Raw genomic sequence first — 17,905 nt, 5'->3', positions numbered from 1 at the left:
CATTTCCCAACATCTAAAATATCTTTGGCTGAGATCTCAAGTTAACAGGAGAAAAACTGTTCAGACTTGTCTGAGAAGTGAAACAGAAAGCTAAGAATTTTGATGGGAGGAGCCTGAAGGTTCTGTAATAATTCTAACTTCCCTTTTCCAGGACTTCCAGGCTCCCAGGCAAATAAGAAGAACTAGTTAAGTTCCCAAGTGAAACTAGCCAGTGGTACTTTTTCTTGTTATCTATCAAAGCCTCTTTTCCTGTGCCACCGTGAATTAATGAAGACCTCAATCTGACACATGTTCCTACCCTATCAAGACATATGGTCACACCTGAAGCTCTGACTTAAGGCGTAGTCTGCTGTGGAGAGAGATTCCATGAGGTAAGGCCTGTGGGAAGTTTTCTAGAAAATGCTCTGGGAACCAGCGGCTAATCAGAAAGTTAGGAGGAAATAGTAGTGATGGGTTTCTATGGTGGAAAGAAGGGCAAGTAATGACTACATTCCAGAAAAGCAAAAGCTGTAGGTAGTCTGATTTTAGACCTTCAGTTAACTGAGAGAATAATAAGTCATCTTTTATTTCACCACAGCTGAGACCTTAACAAAAGAAAGTGCATTTGTCTGCAGCAGGAATTAGAATAAATGGTTCAGGGGGTTGATCCAGACTAAGTCTAAAAGGAATTCTGATTTTCTAAGGTGTGTTGGTCTGGAAGTTTCTTATTGACATAAATTTACATTTAGAAGACTTCTTTTGATTTCTAGGTGAAAGACAGGGAAACTTAGTGGCTGGAGGCAGTTCCTAAATAAAAGATAGGAACAATGGTTTGACAAACTGCCTATCTTGTAATATTAGGTTGAAAATATCACAGTACAAACTGTATTCTGTATATGGTATTCTTGCAGTTAAAAAAATTCTGGCAGATAAACTCTCACTCCATAAATTCCATAATCAGGAAGTATGGCTTTAAAAATTTTTTCTATTACATTTTAATTTCTATTTCCTTTTGTCTATTCAATGTCAGAAATTTTATTCTAATTCATTAAAGATGGGACCTCACTTTTCCCATAGCCATGGCTTAAGGAAAACATTAGATTCATATGATAACTATTTTTTGAAATTTGTTGGTAAATCTTTTATAGACCTATTGCGTATATAATAGACATTTCTAAGTATTCCATCAGATCAAAGTTGTTAATTGTATTGTTCAACTCTACTATATTCTTGCTAAGTTTCTAAGGTGCTTCAAGTATAATTTATTGAAAGAAATGTGTTATCATCTTCCATTCTCATGGTGGATTTGTCAATTTATTCCTGAAGGTCTATCAATTTTTGTTTGTATCTGCTGAGTCTATTTAATGAGGTGCATACATGTTTAGAATTGTTATATTGCTTTGGTGACTTTAACATTTAATCATTGTATATAAACTGTCCTTAAAGATGCTATTTGTCTTAAAGTCTTTTTTGATTAATATTAATATTGCTCTACTAGCTATCGTTTGATTAGTATGTGGATGATGCATCTTTTCCCATTCTTTCCTTTCCAACCCTTCAATGTTTTCATGCATTAGGTATGTCTTTTGTAAATACCATAAGGACTGGGGTGTGTTTTAATCCAATCTGATATTCTTTTTTAACTGACAAATTTAATTTATATGTATTGGGATAACTGATATATTTGGATTTGATGTTACTATCTTATGTATTTTCATTTTATACTACTTTTTCTATGTTTGATTTCTCCTTTTAAAAAATCTTTTTTTAGGATCAATCTTTATAAATATTTCTCTTGATCCTTGTTTCATAAATCCTATGTCATGAATTCTGTGGGGACAAGTCATTTTCTTAAATTCCAGGTAACTGCTTCCATACGTAGCTTTTTGTGTAAATATTTCAGAGCAAGTTTTCTCTCTCTTTTTCTAATTGAAGTGGAACCTACATAACATAAAATTAACCATTTTACAATAAGAAATTCTGTGGCATTTAGTGCATTCACACTGTTGTGCAATCACCACCTCTGTCTTGTTCCAAAATATAAGAAGGTCTCTTGTGCTTTGTTCCGTAATGCATTTTATTAGGCTCCCTTGCCAGCTTGTTTTAACCTTCTTGAAAAAGGAGAACTTTATATATACCGAGCATCTCCCAAAGGAGGTGTGGACTGTCCTCGGCTTCACGGCCTGTCCCGTTTGCTGTTAGAATAATTATCAGCGTAATCCAAGATCAAAGAGCAGATGAATCTGCCCAGTCCCACCTGATCTTGTTATGGTGGTGGTTGTGAGCAGGTGTTTGACTAGTGTGGCTTTATCTAACTGAGATGAGCCTTGGTCCTACTAACTGCTTATTGTAGATGCAAAATACTAGATTATAACAATACCATCCCCCTTAAGGGTTATTATGATTAGAGCTGTACCTGCCTCTACCCCCACCAGAGCATGTTATAGTGAAGATGTATAATTCCTTAGATGGGAAATGGAATGGGATGCTGGAATGGGGTCTGGCATCCCCATCTCCTACCCTAAACTCTTCCCTGATGCATTCTAGACATTATAATTTCTGGACCTATGTGGAAAAGAGGAAAATGTGAACAGATGATACTTTAGCCACTAGAAAATGAATTATGTGCAGTGAAGGGTTTGATCTCAGTTATCTGCTTGGTGCAGACTCCATTTCTCTAATCTGGAGGGGCAGAAAATGAAGGAGGGACACAATGTCTTTCTAACTTTATGATTTCAGGTAAATAGATTTTTGGTAGCAGAGTTTATTAAGGTTACTGATTGCTTTTTTTGAGTCATGTCCATCAGCTTATCATACTCTGGCAATAAGTTGACTGGTGGTATAATTTTTTTTTTTTTTTGCAAATCTTTATATTTGTCTTACAGCTACATCAGGAACTAGTAACTGGGCTACCTTTTAAACTGAAAATCTGCATAACTTTTAAATGGCACTTTGAGGTCCACAGACTCTAGTATACCAAAGACATAAGAGGGTCTAAAGGGACATAGAATTTAGGCCTTTTGCACATAAATGATGTTTCTAATATTAAAGAATATATATTTTTAAAAAATATCACTCTAGATAAGATGTCTGCACACCCAAAAGTTTAAAGATAGCTCAGATTCTTGTTCTCAGAATGAGACACTGTAGGATGGCTCCTGAGACAGGTTTTATGTGGAAGTAGGACCGTGATCTTGGTCTTAGCCACCTTCCCAGAGGTCAAGAGATTGAAGGGAAGACCCCAAGCTTTGCTTTAGCCTCTATTCTACAAGCTGGCCACTGATAGCTATCTCTCATGGCTTAACAAAGTCACTTGCTTTCCTGGGAGTTCAAGCACCTTACAGTCCTGAAGCACCCTCTTCTTTACAGTTTCTACAATACAGTTCCATTCCTTTTCTCTCCATTTAGAGATGCTTCCTAAGTGAATTTCCTGAGTCTTTGGAGGAGGTCTTTTTGAGGCAAATGGGTAAAGCTTTGAGAAAAGCACCAGCTCAAATGTCCTGAATTCAATTTCTGGCTCCATCATTTATAAGCTCGATTAATTTATTTTACTTCATTCATTTTTTCATTGGCCTTATCACCACCTGACACATATTTTTGTTTTTCCCTCTAGCATACAAGTTCCATTCAAGCATGGTGTTGGTTTGCCTTTTTTGAACTGTATTTCCATTGCCTGGTGCAGAGTCTGGTGCACTGTCATCAATATTTATTACATTAGGATTGTTTCATTTTAATATTTTTCTTTTGTTGTTATAAGTAATTCTGAAGTGAACATTTTTGGGTTTCCATTATACATAACTCTAGTATGGACATCTTCTCTTGAACTATTTCATAAACTACATTACTTGACTGTAATTGTTAAGTCAAAGTTGTAACTACTTTTTATGACTCTTAAATGTGTATTAAAAATTGCCTTCTAGGATGTCCTGAAAGTTATCAGAGTCCCTAGCACTTAAAAACCACATAGTTTGCTGATTTAATAAGTATATAATGGTAGCAATAATTTAATTAATTTCAATTTCTTTACTAATGTGTTCTGATGGCATTTCTGTACTTTAATGTACCCTTAATCCATCATAGAGGAGGAGGAGGAGGAACAATGCTGCCCCAGTTTACACAGACCCCCCACATACTTGGGGAAAGGTGAAAAATCTTACAAAACAAAAAGAACATGTAGGTTTTCCCTGTTAGCTCTACTTGCTAGATAAGAGAATTCAGGATGAGTTAGGGCTGTGTATCACCAATCCTAAGGGAAAATAATAGCTAGACAGATTTACGCCAAACCCCATTGCTTAATGAGGTTCCAAAATATTTAGCTTCTGCAATTATTCTTGAAATTCCCTCATATCCTCCTTTTGGTGGTGTGGGCAAATTTGGGGGAGGTAAATGATTTGCCAGAAACAGAAAGAAGAAAACTACCTCTGAATTTCTCTTATTGCTTTGGATGTGTGCTTAGGGTAGGCTATTGAAGGGAAAGCAAGAAGAAAGGAGAGAGACGTAAGATAACCGTAAAGAGAACAATTCGGGAGTGAGTTTATCTTCTCTTGCACTCTGGTGAGTGGTAAACACTAACTTCAAAATAGAGACAATGATTCTTTCCGGCACCTTACTCATATATGCCAGGCCCGGAACCAAAAGTCATGGCTTGAGGACTACGAAAACCTTTCTCCATCTTCCTTGCTCCAATTCTGCCCTCGGTAAGGTGGGGAGAGGAGATGGCTCTTTCTCCAGGTTCACCTAGCACAGGTGTTGCTGCTGTGACCGACCGTCTCCTTGAGATGAAAGCTAAGCTAATGGTTTTTGTGAACCCATACCAGCGTAGTAGAGCAGGAAAAGAAACATGGGAATTGTAGAAACTCTAAGTGGTGTCATCCGACTTATCTATGATGAAATTAGGGCATACTCCTTATTCAGCACGTAGATGAGACAGCCCAGGACAGCTGAATACACTCCAGCCTGGGGGAAGGTAGATCTGGAAGCTGAGTGGAGGAGGATCCAATGGCAGTAATCTCATCCATGTGCAGTGCCCTTCAGATTTTAAAAAAGATTTTCCACTTCAGGTGTTAGTATCTCGCTTGAGCTTCCCCCAAAGGACACAGAACAGATAGGATTAACCTGCCGTTCCCATGAGGGCACTGAGACTCAAAGCATTTTAGGGGGCCGGACATGGTGGCTCACGCCTGTAATCCTAGCACTCTAGGAGGCCGAGGCGGGCAGATTGCTCGAGGTCAGGAGTTTGAAACCAGCCTGAGCAAGAGCGAGATCCCGTCTCTACTATAAATAGAAAGAATTAATTGGCCAACTAATATATATATATATATAGAAAAAATCAGCTGAGCATGGTGGTGCATGCCTGTAGTCCCAGCTACTCGGGAGGCTGAGGCAGCAGGATCACTTGAGCCTCCAGGAGTTTGAGGTTGCTGTGAGCTAGGCTGATGCCATGCCACTCACTCTAGCCCAGGCAACAAAGCGAGACTCTGTCTCAAAAAAAAAAAAAAAAAAAGGCATTTTAGGTAGCACATTGAGGGTCACAGGGCCACCTATTCATAGAGCCAGGAACCCGGTCTTTGACTTCAGTCCTCTCTCCACTAAGCCATGTTTTCCTCTATAGGTAAAAAGTATGACAGAGAATATATGCATCCAGATGCATTGTTGTAGAGGAACATTCTAGCCTTTCTAGGCCCCACAGACAGATAGGAGCTTAGGTTTAGAATGAGTTTCCTAGTCATTTCTCCACTTATTCCTGCCTCCACCTTTTGTAATAGGAATATCTAGACTTTCAAGTTTTCTCTCCCTGACTCATGGTCTCTCTCCTTCCTGATTTCATGTACTCATTCCTTTTTCCTCCCTCTTTCCGTCTGTCCTGCCTTTTCTGCTTTCCTCCCTCAAATATTCATTAAAGGTATTTGATGTATTAAGCATTACAATGAGTATCAGGAAAATGAAGGTTTAAAAAAAAGCATTGTTCTTTATTTCAAGAAAAAAAATGGTTTTATACAAGAGCTGATGGATTTAAAAAAAAAATTTCAGTGGAGAGAAACAATGGTGTCACAGAGGAGAGAATGTTTTATAGGAGAAGGTGGGATGACTTTTGCCAGGTTTTGTCTACCAGTTCACTTCTTACCTATTGTGGACGTGCCTTCTGGGTTCCTAACTTGATTGCAGACCATGGAGCCCTGGCCAAAGCACAAGTGATTCCCATGGTGGAAACTAAAACGAGAGGGTAAGGCTGGGAGTAATAACGACAATTTTCTCTCATTTTTTTTAAGCCCAAAGAAGGCAGTTATTAAGGCCAATGTGCAAATGTAAATACTGGTGGGAGTATTATTTGTGGCCAGGGGATTTCCTAGTTGCTCCTTAAATCACTCTCCCTTATCTCTGCCTGATCTTGTTTCTAGAGACATGGCAGGCCTGACGGCCAGGATTAAGTGATCCTCTGGCTTATGTTGGAATGTGGGAGGATCCCAGAGCTGTAGGGAGTCCTCTGCCAAGGAGAATCCATGTAGCACATTACGGCCAGGATATCTGGGTACTTGGTTGCTAACCTGAGCAGACACCAGCTCCCCAGGCAGATGTGGTTGTGCTCTTGCTCCCAGTTCAAACAGGTCACTTGAAAAAAGAAAAGTTGTTCACGGAAAAGGCACAGAGTGGTGTGAAAGGTCTAGTGTTCTTTGGGAGGAAAAAAATAATAAAGCAGATCTCTGAGAACCTTCTGGAATGTGTTCTGAGTTGTACATTGTAGGAGTGAGTCAGAGTCTCCCATCTGGGTGTTTCCCTCTGCACTGCCTGTCACCTCTAGTCCATTTGCCAGCCCAGTCCTATGGTCACTCCCAGGAACTTTTTCTGAACCATAACATTTTCACATTTGACTTTCTTACTATATCTTACACAACTCTCTATTTCTCCAATCCTGTCATCACTTTGTCTGCCCTTTGTCTATTCCTGCCCTATCCAGAATACAAGGTTTGACCTATTTCCTCAGCCTGTATTAACCCCACAGGGATTCACTGCCTTTTCCTGTTAAACTTGGATTCCATGATCCATAACTTTAATAACCCTTCCCCATATCGTTAATTCTATGGTTTGAGCATCCTTCTGTTGCAAGACCCCAACTGTCTGCCTTTTTTGAACCTTCTCCAGGGTTACTGAACACTGGTGGGAAAAAAAAAATCAGACAACCATGAAGCTTTTGTTGCTATTAATTTATATTTAAGACTCCCAAACTCAACTGAGTCCTGACTTTTCAGCAAAGAAAGAAGCACTTTCTTCTTGTCATCCTATTTTTGTCCCCCATAGCAGTCATCATAACCAGACATTATCTCAGGGGAGTGTGGTTAGGTATCAGGCTCTGGAAACAAGTGACCTGGGATCAAATCCTGACTCCTCTACTTGTATCTTTGTAACTTCAGGCAAATAACTTATCCTTTCTGCACCTTGATTTCTCTTTCTGAACATGGGCACAACAATTGTTTCTATCCCTAAGGTTGTGGTTGGGCCTAGAGAGTTCTGAGGACATAAAGATGCACCTTCTCCTTCCCCTTTTCAGCTTCCTGACACGAGGCTGTGTTTGCTCAACATCCCCCTTTCACCATGTTCTATCCATTTCCCAGAAGATAAGAACTTTAGCCTGCTTCTCTCTGATAACGCGGGGCTGGGCAGCGAACAGGGGCCGGTCTTTGATCCATGTAAGTGTGGAGTATGTTTTTTGGGTTTAACTTATGTCTATTTAAGTCTAAAATTGTTATCTGCTGTCAAAAACTCCTCCTGCATATATATTCGTGAAATTTGGGTCATATTGTACATATTACACCATCAACTATTTTCAAAGTATGCAACCTGGTGAACCATTTCCTGAGTCATTTTGTTGATTATTCTCTTAGTTTTGCATGTTCAGATAATAGTTTTTGTATTTTACTGTTAAAATTGTGTCAGGATGAATAGTCATTTATTTAAATCTGAGTTCATTTCTTTATTACCTACAGTAAATGTCAAGAACTGGAATTGCTAGGTTATAATTATTTGCTCCAACACAGGGACCTCTCTATAAGGAAGTCACGTGCTCTGTATCTACCTCCTGTGCTTCTATTTCCTGATCTACAGTGGTTTTTATCCTGTTGGCTGTGGGGTTGAACTTCTTCATGCTCCCACCAGGAGGCAGTGTCGTACCATGTTTCACAGGGTGTGCTCTAGCTTCACCAGATAAAGTTCAAATCCTTTTTCTAACATTCTTCAACTATGCGATCTCAGACCATTCACATAGCACCTTTAAGCCTCTATTTCCTCATCTATAAAATGGGGATATTAATAATACTTACTTTGCAAGGTTTTTAGGAATATAAAATGGAAATAATCCTTGGCTCAGAGGTAGCTAGTTGCCCAGGGTAGAAAAGGTCTCCCAGGCCAAAAACACATTTCCATCTCATACAAATGACAGTCCTTAACCAAGTTTTCTTAAGAACGATTCTATTTTCTTTGAATTAAAGATGAAGAAGGGAAGAGAGGTGTAATGGGCTTGGTGATAAACTAAGTTAAAGTGTGAGAATGAAGATGTGTAAAAAGAGCTGCTCTTAGCCATTGTCTTAATGCATTTTCTGTTGCTTATAGCAGAATACCCAAAACTGGGTAATTTATAAAGAAACAAAATTCCCTACAGTTCTAGAGACTGGGAAGCCTAAGAGGACACATCTGGTGAGGGCTGTCTTGCTGGTGGGGACTCTGCAGGGTCCCAGGGCTGCACAGAGTGCCACATGGCACAGGGCTTCATGTGCCCGATCAGGTCTCTCTTTCTCTTCTTATAAAGCTACAAGTCCCACTCCTGCAATAACCTGTTAATCCAGTAACCCACTAATCCATGAATCTATGAATAGATTGATCCATTCATGAGGACAGACGCCTAATGACCCAATCACCTCTTGAAGGCCCCACTTCTCAATACTGCCATATTGGGTATTAAGTTTCAGCATGAGTTTTGGAGGGGACAATTATTAAAACCATAGAAGCTATCAATATGTGAGAAAAAAGGTACAGTTGCTTTTTAGACACCATAGTTTCATCAAAGTTGAGGCTTTAGGGGAACATCATTTGCCTCCATAGAGGTATTTTCATTGGGAAAACCAGGCTGAAACTGGAGGTCACACCCTTGACAATTATGAACCCACAAACATGAAGCTGAACTGACTCCTGTGGCTCCTTGTGCCTGGCACGTCTTCATCTCATGGTTCTAAGGTGTTCCCCTGCCCCTTTTCATTCCCTTTCCTTTTCCCCTTCCCCCAACCCTTCCCATTCCTTTCCCTTCCCATGTGAGAATGAAGACTTGTAAGAACAGCTGTTCTTAGCTTGGGATACAAATACCAAGATTTCCCAAGGACATGCTAGAAAGGAAAGGAGAGGAGAGGAGAGGAAAGGAGATAAAGTCTCACTCTGTTGGCCAGGCTGGAGTGCAGTGGTGTAATCATAGCTCACTGCGGCCTCAAACTCCTGAGTTCAAGTGATCCTCGTGCCTCACTGCCCCCCCCCGCCCCACCCCCAGAGTGCCAGGATTATAGGTATGAGCCATCTCGCCTGGCTGTTCCTTTATCGAGAAAACATCCTGGCTACGTGTTCAGGAAGGTGTAGGAGCCAGGAGTCAGAGACACAACTGTCATTTCTGACATACACCCACATCACTCCTTTTGCCAGAGCCTGTTCAGTCACCCCTGGACCTCAGCCAAGCCCGATAACATCAAAGTGTATCTTCCTCTTTCTGCCTACCTGGTATCCTAATCAGGGCCCTGGCTTAACACCAGTTGCATTAGTTCTTTCTATCATTGTGTGATTTCCCCTCATCTACTTCGGTAAATGAGAAATAGGAAAGAAGCAAGAGTAGACTAGACATTTGCTAATTGTGCAGAAGACCTTAGAAATGAAAGGATGGACCACTTTGGCACTGCAGAAATCTACACACCTGTGCTACTTATCATTATTAAAGTCAAAAATAGACTTGCCAGAATGAAGGAAAAGCCTGGAGTTGCTTTTCATATCACCCAAATAGCATGATAAGTTATTATCATTAAAAATTCATTAATAAATGATTAATATAAGTACCAAGATTACCCTTTGGATCCTCCTGCTCTGGTCTTTAAGTATGATATTTCTGCAGTTGGGCACAAGGGTGATTCTTTCAGCGAAGCTTCCCTTTGATATGTAAAGGTCGTGTTAGTCTCAGGCACGGTGACCATTTTTATTTTCTATCACAACCTCACCTGACTGCCATTCCTCCCTGCCATCACCCTTGACTCAGCCTTGTCACTAATATTGTCAATATGAATGACACAGAGTGGATGCAGGGCTCTAGGAAGAGGAGATAATTGAAGACTAAGGGTTTGGAGCTTAGGCCAGTGGGAGAGTTGTGGTTCTATTAATAGTAGCAGAGAAGTCAGGATGAGAAGGTCCTCAGACTCTTATGACAATTTAGGAAATGTTGAGTTTGAGTTTTACGTTATACTTCTAGATAGAAATGTTTAGCATGAAGTTTCAAATACATAACCTTGAGCTTTAGGCTGGCGTGTTGGAGGTGGGTCTTGGTGATTTGGGTTTGGAATTATTTTATACGTGCAGCACATGAGAATCACACATTTAACAAATGCCCATTGAGGCCTAACCGTATTCCAGTCCCTGTGGCGTTTTTTTTTTTTTTTTCTTTTGTCTTTAAACAAATAGATGTCATTTCTGCCTCTAAAGGAGTTTACATATTTCAGTGAAAAGGGCAGACAAGACATTAGGCCTCATAAAACAACATATGGATGGTCATATTAATAATAATGGACAGTGTTTGCTGAGTGCTTTCTATCTTTCCAGTTAGTTTGTGGAGTGGTTTTAAATGCATAATCGCTTAGTTTTCACAACACCTCCAGGGACTGGACACTATCAGCCCACAATAGGTGAAGAGACTTGCCCAAGGTCGCAGAAGTGGTGGAGCAGGATTTTCACCTGCAGTGCCTGGTGCCAGCGCCCCTGCACTTCTGTGCTCTCTGCTGCTGTGATGGGAAGTCCTGGGTTGATGGGAATAAACATTAGGAGTGCGAAACCCAGACATGGGCTGCGGGGATTCGAAAAGAGTTTTGGAGGAAGGGATATCTGAAGAGCGACCTGGAGGTGCATAGGAATTAACCAAATGAGGGTAGAGGATGAAACGGAGAACAAGGCTTGTTCAGGGTAGCCTGGAGCTCAGTGTACGTGGCAGGGGAGGTGGGCAAGGCCCGACCCTAGCACTGTCTGATGAGACGGCCAACAGGAGGACAGAGAGACGGCCACACGAGCCACAAACAAAGCCCTCACGTTCACCAGGGGGGAAAGGAGAAACTCGGACCATGCAGGCAAAGGTGTGAGGTTCAGAAGCTGGAACAGCTTTAGGATCTGCCCCTCAGGCTGTTATTTTTGCCTCGCCCTTTGTTGCCTTTTTACCTGCTCTCTGTTTCAGGACATTGAGACCTCAGATAAGCAGAGCAAACCAGATTGAAAATCACAGAATGATGGGCAGAGTCTGGAACTAACAAATAATTATCCGAAAAAAAAAAAAAAATAATTATCCGTTGGATGTTTCCTAGATCTGAAACAGGATTGGCTGGCTTTGAACCCTGTTCTTCCCCCGTCCCCCTACCCTTCAGCTCTATTGAGGAATAATCGACAAAAAAATGTATGTATTTATGGTGTAAAATGCGATGTTTTGATATTTTTTTATACTTTGTGAAATGATCACCATATCAAGCTAAGTAACTTACCCATCAGCTCACAACGTTTTTGTGTGTGTGTGTGACAAGAACATTTAAGACTTACCCTCTTGCAGGGTTCAAGTGCACACTGCATTCCTGAGCCCCATCTTCCTCGAAACCCCCTTGGCCCTGCCTTCAGGACCCCACCAGCCCTGGCTTCTTTCCCCTGTAGCTCTGATCTTTCTTTGTAAGTCCCCCTTGCTGACTCTTCCCCTTCTGCCCCACCACTTGCTGTCTGAGCTCTGCTTGGCTCCCAGGCCTGGCCTCTTCTCACTCAATATGTCCCCGCCTGACAGTCTCTCTCTGCTCTGCACCATCGATTGCCATCTGCATTCTGATGCCGTCCGCACTATTGTCTGGAGTTCTGACCTTTCCTCCAAGCTCCAGGCTCATATATTCAATTAAACATCTCCATTTGCATATCTCATGGGCACCTCAAACTCTGCACGAAACGTACGCTCCCCTCACCTACCCTGACCCCCTCCTCCTCTGGTGCTCCTTGTCTCGGTAATGACACCATCGCTCACCTGCTTTTCTAAGCCACAAATCTGGGAGTAATTCTTGAATCTTTTCTCTCTTCGGTGGGTTTTTGTGGACACATGTCACATTCCTGGCTTCCTAGCGTCTTTTAAGTAATTCACATGTAGCAATTCCCACCTCCCCAGCGCAGAAAGCAGAAGTCAAATTCTCATCTTCTCTGAATAGCCCAGAGGGACACAGGTGATCTAGGCTCGCCCTGCCAGATGCTTCCGAGTGAGGCATGATTTAACTCGAGAACTTGGCTCTACGTGGAGTCTCTGTCTTGCTGACACAGCTGACTTCAGAGGTGTCTGGGTTTAGGCAAGAGCAGCAATCGCAAAGTAGCTTTTCTGATTCAGGTGTGGCATGAGTGCTGTAGATTGAGCAGTTGCAACGTAGTCAGGTCATGCAACCCTGTGTTTGGTGGCAGAAGCAGTGAGCTTCCTCATTCAGAGCAGTGTTGCTGCGTAGTTTGGGGTGTGTGTATGAGGGTGGAGGGGAGGAGACACAAAAAACACGGTGGCGTTTTTTCTTCTGTGAGTTCAGACCTGACTTTGTTCCTTCAGCCTTTCCAATGATCTCTGAGGGATTAATATTTTTTAACAAAGCCCATTTCTCCTTAAACTAGCCAGAGTAGATTCTGTCGTTTGCAGGAAGAATCCAGAGGAATTCAAGACTGTTGCTTCGTCTGGTGGAAGGTGTCACTGTGTTCCTAGCTGTGTGAGGAGCAGGGAAGGAGGTGGTGGGTGAGAGCCACAGGTGGGTGGGGTTGGGTGAGGGCAGGCCCTGCTTCTCCAGGGTTTATTTGTTTGTTTGATCTGTTTGTGCTCCTATAAAATGGTTTGTGTATATCCAGTATATGAATTATGTCCAAATATTCCAAAAAAGGCAAGGCAGGGTCGTGGAAAGAAAATGGGCACTTCAGCAGAAAATAATTGGGTTTAAATTCTGACTCTACCACTTTTTATCAGGATATCTCTGACCCAAGTGACTTGCCCTTTCTAAATGCCAGTTCTGGTTTGTGGGGGATAGTTAACATATGTACCAATATAGAGGTGCTGTGGGCTCGCATGAGGTGACCTGTGGAAAAGACCTAGTGCTTAGTGGCTAACTGAGAAAGCTTAGCTCCCTGTGCCATCGGCCATCAGGGACTCTCGAGAATGGATCGAGTATTGACTATATATAGATGATCCATAAGTGTTGACTATTCCATTCCAGTGGCCTAGGATTCCACTTTTTGTATTCTCACTTACTAAAACTCTGATTCTTTCTAGCAGGACCAAGTCCCAGTGTCTTTTTTCCCCCCGATGGATCCTTCTCAAATTCACTTAGCTGGAAGTAATTAGTTTTTCTTCTGGAATATTATTATATTTTATTGCATTTCATATTTGGATTAATGGTACAGAATACAGATCCTCAGGATGACAGGGTAGGAAGGTACTTTAGTGAACAGCTAGTACGAGGCGGGAGGATTGCTTGAGCTTAGGAGTTCGAAACAAGCCTGAGCAAGAGCTCTACTTTACTCTTTAGCTCTACTAAAAATAGAAAAATTAGGCGGGCATGGTGGCGCATGCACCTGTAAATCTCAGCTACTCAGGAGGCTGAGGCAGGAGAGTCTCTTGAGCTCAGGAGTTTGAGGTTGCTGTGAGCTAGGCTGATGTCACGGCACTGTAGCCCAGGTGACAGAGTGAGACTCTGTCCCCCCCAAAAAGAAAAGAAAAAGAAACTTAATATTGTTTCATCAAATTAATATATTAATATAGATTAAAATTCAAACAGTATTACAAGGATGGTGATAAAGAATAGTTCCCTGCCCATGCTGCCCTACTCCCAAATCCCACTCACCAGAGGCAATTTTAGCTTTTTCTAATAATATGTTATGTTACAGTTTTTCAGTTTTAGCCAGTCCCTTATCTATTGATTTTCTGTCATAGAAGATGAAGATTTGGTTTTCTTACATTGTGACAGCCCCGCATTTCACAAATACGTGTGATTTCCTCTTCCCATTTCCCCAGCACAATCATTTCACAATTTCTAGGGCACTCACTATTTGCTGTTTTCTGCATTACTATGACTATGTAAATAAAACTCACAATTCAGCCATGTGGTATGTTTACATTTCCTTCTTTCCTTAGTCATCCTTAACATTTTTTTCTGAAGTCAGTGACACTTCTTCAATATTACTAGTTGGTTCAATTTTTCTGTGCTTATCATTAATACTTTTAAAACTGCCAAAATAGTAAGATTTCCTTAAAAATAAATTCAGATAATTTCTCAGTAACCACCTGCCACCTGCAACAGACGCACACACACACACATACTCACACACACATACCCCTACTCCACACACTTTTTCCTTTGTAACTATTCTTTCTTCAGTTTTCTGTCCTCCTGCTTCAATTTGAACAAGTTGTACTCTTGGCCCTATACAAGTCAAGGTTCAAGGTCTTCTCATCACTGTCATCCTGGGGTCATCCTGGGGTGTTGTGAACTGAATGTTTTTGTCTCCCCAAAATTCATACGTTGAAATCCTAACCCCCGATGTGATGATATTAGGAAGTGAGGCATTTGGAAGGTAATTAGATCATAAGGGCATAGCCCTCATGAATGAAGTTAGTACCCTTATAAAATGGTCCCCAGAGAATTTCTGCCATGTGAGGACACAGCAAAAGACAGCCATCTGTGTGCCAAGAAGCAAGCCCTCACCACACACTGAATCTGCTGGCACCTTGATCTGGGACTTCCTCACCTCCAGAACTGTGAGACATAATTTTTTTATAAATTGTTGTGTATAAGGCACCCATTCTATGGTTATTTTTTTTTTGGGACAGAATCTCGCTTTGTTGCCCTGACTAGAGTGAGTGCCGTGGTGTTAGCCTAGCTCACAGCAATCTCAAACTCCTGGGCTCAAGCAATTCTTCTGACTCAGCCTCCCGAGTGGCTGGGACTACAGGCATGTGCCACCATGCCCGGCTAGGTTTTTCTCTATATATTAGTTGTCCAATTAATTTCTTTCTATTTATAGTGGAGACGGGGTCTTGCTCTTGCTCAGGCTGGTTTCAAACTCCTGACCTCGAGCAATCCTCCCGCCTCGGCCTCCCAGAGTGCTAGCGCCTGGCCAGGTATTTTTGTTATAGAAGCCCAAATTGACTAGGACATGGAGACTGCTGAATAGTTTTGTTCCTTCTTTACGTTTACAGGTAATGAGTTATCAGCTGGTAGAGAACACGAGGCTGAAGACTATTTTCCTTCAAATGTTGAAGGAGTTGCTCCACTCTCTTCTAGTTTCCAGTGCTGGTGTCAAGAATGCCAGCACTATCCTTACTCCTAATCCTTGTATGTGATCTGTTCTTTCTCAGAGAGCTTGTAGGATCTTCTTTCTCCTTGTTTTGTGACTTAAAAAGGATGTGCCTGGGAAAGAAGAAAGATCTAAAAATCAATCATCTAGGCTTCTGTGCATGAAAACTAGAAAGAGAAGAGCAAATTAAATCCAAAGTCAGCAGAAGAAAAGAAATAATAAAAATTAGAGCAGAAATTAATAAAATTGAAAACAAGAAAGTGTAATAGTGGTGAGAGCTACTGCACTTCCTCCCCAATTTCCTGGGCGCCACTGCTAACTTCCCCAGAGAATTGACTGGAAAGGGCTCTTAAGCTTCCGGACCTCACAGCAAAGGCTAGATTATTGTAAGAGTTTACAGCTCAGGAAGAGTCAGTTACTTTTCAAATTAATTTAATTGTTCTCTGTAACTGTTTATCTATTTTTGGATCAAGTCCTATGCCAGGGACTTTAACTGCACTTTTGGGTGTGTTGCCAAGGTTATGGTTACCCTTGGTTATGGTTACCCTTGGATGCTATTTCTGGAAGGAGAAGTGGTGTCAGTCTGCAAAAATCAATACTCAAGAGCCCGAGGGGACTCTGGATTTTGATTTCTGCAGCGTCAATGTTATTAATAAAATTATTCTGCAGTCAGAGGGGCTTCAGGAAGCATCCTCCAAATTGAATATGACAAGTGAGGTCCTATGCAGTTATCATGTCTCCTGACAAGCCTAATTTGGAAATGCAGGAGGCTCCCACCTTGACTATTTCAAAGATTCTGATTTGCTGGAAGCGTTTCGTTGTAATCAGACTCAAGTCAACAGATACAATATTTCTGTACTGAAACCCTTTATGAAGGCATTATTCCTATCTTGTAGGGTATCTATTCAGACAGATAACTGAGGATTCCTCTTATTACAAATTTTGACTGGAAATGAAGATAGACAAATAAATTTTGTGGAATATTGCTGCTGCCATGATGAAGAAGTTCCTAAATCTGAGTTTTGAGTGTGACAATTCACCGTGATATTTATGTGTACATTCATGAGAGGTTAGATTCTCGTTTTGAGTACAGAACTCTTCATAATCTCTTACTGGATTTTCTATTGAGAACAAGCATGGAGAAGATAGGGAGCAAGGTCCCTGTGCTCTAATAGTTGCTATGTATTTTGTGAATAAATATTTTCATGTAGTCATAAATTATCTAGCAGTGGACTGTCCTGTGGTTTTGTCATGGGAATCACTGTGAGCCAAGGTGAATACATTTTGTCTTCTATTTTATTTAAGTAAAACATTTCAAGAGACTAAAGATTTAAAGTTTGATGAAGCCATATTCGGAAATATTCTTTCATTTATTTACTATTAGAAAAAGCAGAGGCATATGGGCATGGCTTAAATTCCAGAGACTAGATCTTAAGGGGGCAGTTATGAAAGTGTTGTGTCCCATCCAAAAGCATCAGAATCACCTGGGAACTTGTCAGAAATTCTGGGGATGAGGCCAGCAGTCTGTATTTTCATAAACTTCCCCCAGAAAATTCTAATGTTTGCTAAAGTTTGGGAACCACTGTTTTGAAGAATACTACTTTTTAAAAATAGCATTTAATTGCATCAAGGTAATTGCTTTTATAAGATTTCTTTGCAAATGTTCTGAAACTGAGGCATCACCAAACAAGTCTGAACTATTCTTTTTTTTTTTTTTTTTTTTTGAGACAGAGTCTCACTTTGTTGCCCAGGCTAGAGTGAGTGCCGTGGCGTCAGCCTAGCTCACAGCAACCTCAAATCCTAGGCTCAAGCGATCCTGCTGCCTCAGCCTCCCGAGTGGCTGGGACTACAGGCATGAGCCACCATGCCCGGCTAATTTTTTCTATATATTTTTAGTTGGCCAATTAATTTCTTTCTATTTTTAGTAGAGACGGCGTCTCACTCTTGCTCAGGCTGGTTTTGAACTCCTGACCTCGAGCAATCCGCCCTCCTTGGCCTCCCAGAGTGCTAGGATTACAGGCGGTGAGCCACCGTGCCCAGCCCAGTCTGAACAATTCTTTACATGATTTATTTTTATTTTATTTTATTTATTTATTTTTTTTGAGACAGACTCTTGCTTTTTTGCCCAGGCTAGAGTGAATGCTGTGGCATCAGCCTAGCACACAGAAACCTCAATCTCCTGGGCTCAAGCAATCCTCCTGCCTCAGCCTCCCAAGTAGCTGGGACTACAGGCATGAGCCACCATGCCCGGCTAATGTTTTCTATATATATTAGTTGGCCAATTAATTTCTTTCTATTTATAGTAGAGATGGGGTCTCGCTCTTGCTCAGGCTGGTTTCGAACTCCTGACCTCAAGCAA

The 17,905-nt window shown here is 41.3% G+C and overlaps 1 protein-coding gene and 1 pseudogene across 6 annotated transcripts in view; both read left to right on the top strand.

Moving 5' to 3' along the window:
* Window positions 1-261: 261 nt before the first annotated feature.
* Window positions 262-17,905, top strand: part of AIM2 (absent in melanoma 2) — a 41,558-nt gene continuing 23,914 nt past the window's right edge. For 2 of the 6 annotated variants that reach the window (XM_076000271.1, XM_076000268.1), the window contains exon 1: window positions 262-371. The gene's annotated coding sequence lies outside the window, so the exon portion shown is untranslated. Of the gene's footprint in view, window positions 372-7,569; window positions 7,665-17,905 lie in introns of those variants that run through there. The other 4 variants (XM_076000269.1, XM_076000270.1, XM_012752369.3 and 1 more) reach the window with 4 other exon arrangements.
* On the top strand, window positions 7,601-17,264 carry LOC142869586 (cell cycle checkpoint protein RAD1 pseudogene; annotated as a pseudogene).

Source organism: Microcebus murinus, chromosome 2, assembly GCF_040939455.1.
Source record: "Microcebus murinus isolate Inina chromosome 2, M.murinus_Inina_mat1.0, whole genome shotgun sequence".
NCBI lineage: Eukaryota > Metazoa > Chordata > Mammalia > Primates > Cheirogaleidae > Microcebus > Microcebus murinus.
This window is presented reverse-complemented; position numbering and strand designations above follow the sequence as displayed.